Raw genomic sequence first — 5,514 nt, 5'->3', positions numbered from 1 at the left:
TGCCAGGTCCCAGGGCGCGCCCGGGCCCCCGACGGCTAGTCCCGACCAGCCCCAGCCTCCACCCCCGGGCCCCAGCCACGGCCGCCTGGCCTGGCCCCACCTAGTCACTATGGGGCTGTGTGTTGCCAGGCCCGGCCCGACCTAGCCTGGCAGGTCCCCGCCTGCGGAGGGCAATGCCTCCAGGCGTCCCTGGCGCCTGGGCGGGCTGGCGAGGCTGACCCCTCCCTTGGGCGGGGTACCCATCCTTTCTGCCCGGAGATCTGGGGCCCCTCCCCACAAGCACCCCCAGGGTCTGGGGTGCCCTCTCCCACACTCATGTGGGTAAGGACTCCTACTCCTGTTTAAGTCATGGGGTTTGGTCAACTATCCAGAATTCCTTGTGGGGTCCCTCTCTCCCCAGGGTACCTCCTTCATCTGAAAGGACCCGAAAACCCAAGGGAAGAATCTTGGTGAACCCAGAGATCCTTCCCCAGTAAGGACAAGGTGAAGGTTTAGATGGTGAAGCTTCTAGTCACACTTAAGGTGGGTCTTCAAAACAGTTAAGACGTGAGACCCTGAGTCTCTCTGGGAGAGGCCTCTATCTTCTTGGATGATGGCAATTTCTTTAGAGTAGAGAGTTGCTGAGGGATGGGGCTAGCCAGCCTTTGTGGGGCAGGTACAGAGCTCACCAAGGGTGGAGGAGAGAAGGAAAATGAAAGAGGTTAAAGAGAAACAGCTATGTGGGGGCAAGGGGAAGTCCAACAGAGCAGTGGCTGTGGAGAGGAAGGTCCCCTAGAAGCTGGGGGCATCCCTGTCTTTGGTCTTTGGAGGTACTTGTGACCCCTGGGTGCCCCCACCCTCCTTCCCTAGCTTGAACTGCTCCCCTCCCCCGCCCCAGGCTCAAGGGAGATTCCAGTGGCCGCTGAGTCTGGCAGGCATGCTGCCAAGGCCTGTGTCTCCCGCCCATGCTAATAACTGCAGCTGACATCTGGCCGGGGCGCTGTGGGGGCGGCGCAGTGGGCAGGGTTAGGGGGCTGGGCAGGTCTGGCCAGAGGGTATATCTCAGGAAGCCAACCTGCAGGTCCCAGGGGCCAGGAGGCCACAGTGAGTCATCCCTGGCCAGTGCTGAGGCCGGCCAGGCTAGGGGAGTATTGGAGAGCCATGATACTAGCCCAGATGGGGTCGAGATGAAAGGAAAGGCACAGCGAAGAAAAATGGGTGAATGGGGGTGAGGGTCAGGGTAGGGAGAGATGGTCAGAGAGACAAACTGGGGGCAGGGTTAGCGTCATGCAGACAGACAGCAATGACACTTAAAATAGGCAGACAGAGAAATAATAATTATCATTTTAATAGCTAACACTTATATGGCTCTTACCATGGGCCAGACACTCTTCTAAGTGGTTTAAGTAGAGTAACTAATTGTCTGCTTCCAGCCACCCAGCAAAATGCATGCTATGTATCCCCATTTAACAGATGAGAAGACTGAGGTACGGGAAGGAAAAGAACTTGCCTGCTGTCCCACAGCTATAAGTGCTGGCGACGAGATATAACCTGAGCTGTCTGGCTCCAGAGCATTAGCTACTCTACTGTGGATAATCAGACCAACTGTATGCCAAGCTTTTCAGGCCCTTTCACTTAGGGTCTTCTTTAACCTGGAGAGAAATGGAGTTGGGCACGGGGTGGAGGGATGCTGGTGGGCGGGGAGACAGGCCAGCATGTGGAGTGGGGTTGAGCGGCTCCATGCACTCTGCAAGGGTGTTTGAGCAGGGGGTGGGGAATGGGCCAGCCAGGGAGGGCGGGGGCCCAGCCCAGCTGGTACAGCCGGTTCCAGGCCCCTGCCAGTCTCACCCTTGTGGCCTGGGCACCACCCCCTCAAGCCGCCCCACTGGCGCCAAGGCCCCCAGGAGGAGGAGAGCCCCCTCCCCCTCCTGGCCTGGGTGCCCAGATGCAGCAGGGGACTGCCCAGCCCTTGGGCTCCAGACCAGCATCTGGAGGAGGACTCTGTGCCCAAGTTTTCCCCACACCCAGGGGCCCAGGGCCTGGGGTGGGGACAGGATAAGGGGGAAGTTCACGTACCCCCACCCACGAGTCTCTCTGGGGCTTTCGGCTTTGAGATGAGGGACTTCTCCTTCTTATAAATAGTCTGGTGACCCCCTCCTCCCTTGACCCCACTGACCAGTGGGGCCCTCACCAGGAAACTGGGCTGGGGGCTGCAAGTGAGTCAGCCCTGGGCAAACCAGGGCGAGAACCCACAAGTCACAGCACCCAACCTCCCGAGTCCCTGCCCCTGGGTGTGGACAGGCAGCCGTGCAGGAAGAGGCTGAGAATCACGAAGTCCTCCCTCAGGAACCCCTGCCCTGCCAGCTACCTCCCTCCCCCACCTCTGTGGTTTGGGGGTCCCTCACCCCCTCTGCTGGAGAGGAAGCTACTGGGTTTTCTTGGAAGCAGGAAGGAGAGGCTGTCTCCTCAGGCTGACTCAGCTGGGCACAAGGGGAGTTTCCCATAAAACTAAGTCTGTCTCCCCCCACACACACTCCTGGTGAGGTCTTGAGGGGCCTGGGCCTTGCTGAGATTCTGGGTGCCCCCTTTACAGGGGATGTGCTAAGAAAAAAGGCCTACAGCCCACCAGGGACTGAGGCAGCTGAGCCAGGCCTCCCAGGAAGTGACAAATAGCAGGGAGGGAGGGAAGTTGGGGGTAATGTTTGGAGAGAGGAAGTTCAGGGATATCTGTGGGGGAGGAGGGACAGAGACAGACTGGGAAGCCCAGAGCTCCAGAGTACCTCAGATGGTCCAAGAGCATGTGTGCCTGGCTGGTTGGCTGTGGGGCTGTGGGGCTGCATATGACTGGCTTGTCAGGGTGCGTGAGAGTGTGTGTGAGGCCTGTCTCCCCAGTGCATGTGTCTGTGTGTTGGCCCAACCCTGCAGGGCTGTGTAGGGCCTGTCTGCTTTGAGGGTGGGGAGGATGGTGGGTATGTGGGTATGGTCTACAGCAGCGGTCGCCAACCTTTCGGACCTCATGGACCTCCAGGGGACCACTGGTTGGCAACCGCTGGTCTGTGGTATCAATTGTATGTGGCTGGCCTATATGCATGTGCTGTTTGGAGTTCATATGGCTAATTTATTCCTGTCTGGTGTTAATGTGTGTTTGTGTGTGTGAGGTCCATGGTTTACCTGTGTGAGGTCTGGTGTGTGTGTGTGTGTGTGTGTGAATTCTGTGGCTGGTCTGTGTGTGTTTCTATGTGAACTCTGTGGCTGGTGTGTGTGCATGCGTGCTAGCCAACAGGTTCTGTCAGGGTGTTTCTGTGCCAACATGTTTATGAATGTCTGGCTGTGGCCTGTCTGCCCCTCTCTGCCTGATGTATCTTCCCAGATCATATGTGTAAATATGTTGGTTTGTCCTCTCCTATTTGTCCCATCTGTCAGTGGGCCTGACATGTGACTGTTACCAGTGAGGCAGTGTGTATCTGTCAGTCTTGGTGTCCTTTGGAGCCTTCTGAGTGTGTGTACAACTTGCGGAGTGGCTCTGTCATTGTATGTGTGTGTCCTCTCCATCCATCTCAACATGGGTTTATGTTTTTCCCTTTTGCTTCTGAGTATCTTTTTGATGATCTCGCTAGTATGTGAGTGCATGTGCACATGTTGCTGTCTTGTGTGTTAGGTCTGACAGTGTCTGAACACCCCTTATACAGCCGGTGCTGAAAGTGACGGTCTCTCTCTCCGAGTCTGTCAACATGCATGCGTTGTCTGCTTCTGTCTGACGCCCAGCCCTCTGTGTGTGTGTCCTGTGTGTTTCTGGCCTGTCACGTTTGTCTCAGCGTGTGTGTGACCATGCCACTGGACCAGCCAGGCGTGGTGCCCGCCTGAATGTCTCTCTGTGCTTACGGCGAGTATGTCCATCCTGCCTGTACTACAAGTTGATTTATCCTTGTCATAAACACCCTGCCTGCGTGCTTCTGGCCTGTGGATGGCTTTGTGTGTTTGGCAGCATTTCAGTCTTGCTCCTGAGTCTGCCCGGCCACCGTGTCTGTGAGGCAGCCGTTGCTGGGTCATCTTGCCCAGATGTGTGTCTGACCCTGTCACTGTGTCCCAGGTTGGCAGTCTCTCTGTGGCCAGGGGTATGTGTGTCTGGACTGGCTCTCTCAGAGTGACCGTATGTGTACACTCCTTGCCACCCCCCACCAGTCTGGCCTCCCTGGGCCATGTTTACTCTGCCCCTAGCTGACTTCTGCCCTGCCCTGGGAGGGGCTGACCCTCCTGTCTGGTCTGTCCAGCCAGCAGTCCACAGGATGTTCCCTAGACGCTGCTGCCTCCGCCAACATCCCTTCCCTCGGGCCACCCTTGGGTCAGGACCCAGGCGTCCAGGGCAGTGGGGGGGTGGGGCTGCAGCGTGGGGGCCTTGTCAAGGCCCCAGAATGAGGGTGGGGGTAGGGAGGCGACGGGCCCAACAGGTTCTGCTTCATTCCTGTCCCGCCTCTCACTTCCTGGGTGCCTGCCCAGGGCAGGGGTGGACAAGATGAACCCCAAGGCCTCAGAGTGCCTGGGTGGGGCAAGGCCTGCCTGGCAAGGACTTGCTCTTGCTAGACACCCTGACACTCAGGCCTGAGAGACAAGAGGAGCCTGGGTCCTTCTGTGGGCCAAGACCCCTTCCTGCTTCTGTGCCCAGCTCTGGATGCAAAATCTCATCCATTATTCACCTAATCTCCATAATGCCACTATGAGCTGGACATAACTCTCCCCTGTCTTCGGAGGGGAAAACAGACCTAGACAGCAAGGAGAGCAGAGGCAGGATCTGAACCCAGGTCTCGGGATGCCAGCCAAGACTGCCAGCCAGCGCACCACCCGCCTTCCTTTTTCTCTCTAAATATGGTACATGTCGGGTGAAGTATGAACCTGGGCCCCCAGGAGGCTCGGCTCAAGGGGGCATGCGCCCAGCTTGCTCTGAGTCAAAAGGGGCCCCTGGATGAAATGAATAAGAAAACGGCTTTAACCGTTTCATCGCCATGAGAGGCTCTGCCAAAACTTCCTGTGGGCTGTGGGGGAAGGGCCGAGGCTGGGTTCCCGGAGGCCTGGTGGGGGGAGGCTGCCAATTCAAGAGGGGAGGGGAACCCCTAGTGACCTTGGCTAGGGCCAGATAGGGGATGACATCCCCTCCCCACCCACCCGTTAGAGGGGAACCCCCTTCCTCAGAGCAGGAGGTCCCCAGGTTTTGGTTCTCAGCCCCCTTCCCTTTGAGGGGGTCTCAGAGTCCGCAGCCCCCCTCCCCAGGGGCCTGAGTCACACCAGGGGAAAGCCGAGAGGAGTGAGTCATGGGGGCAGGAAAGGGGTAGCAAGGTCCGCTGCGGCCAGGGGACCACCAGCCCGGCCTGAGTCACAGGCCGGGCCTCGCCGACCCCAACCCCCTTCCCTGGAGACCGGGAGCGGGAAGCGCGTGATCTGCAGACCAGGGAGCCGGCGGAAGCGCAGGAGCGAAGGACACAGGGCGAGCGCCCGTCTGGAGGAAAGCTCTGGTTCCCATGGCAACCGGAGGGGGGGGGT

The 5,514-nt window shown here is 58.5% G+C and overlaps 1 protein-coding gene across 1 annotated transcript in view; it reads left to right on the top strand.

The window, feature by feature from the left end:
• Positions 1 to 5,514, top strand: part of HOOK2 (hook microtubule-tethering protein 2) — a 37,211-nt gene that overhangs the window by 729 nt on the left and 30,968 nt on the right.

The sequence above is a fragment of the Myotis davidii genome, unplaced genomic scaffold (genome assembly GCF_000327345.1).
Source record: "Myotis davidii unplaced genomic scaffold, ASM32734v1 scaffold543, whole genome shotgun sequence".
Lineage (NCBI taxonomy): Eukaryota > Metazoa > Chordata > Mammalia > Chiroptera > Vespertilionidae > Myotis > Myotis davidii.
The sequence above is the reverse complement of the archived record's forward strand: the minus strand, read 5'-3'. Positions and strand labels throughout refer to the sequence as shown.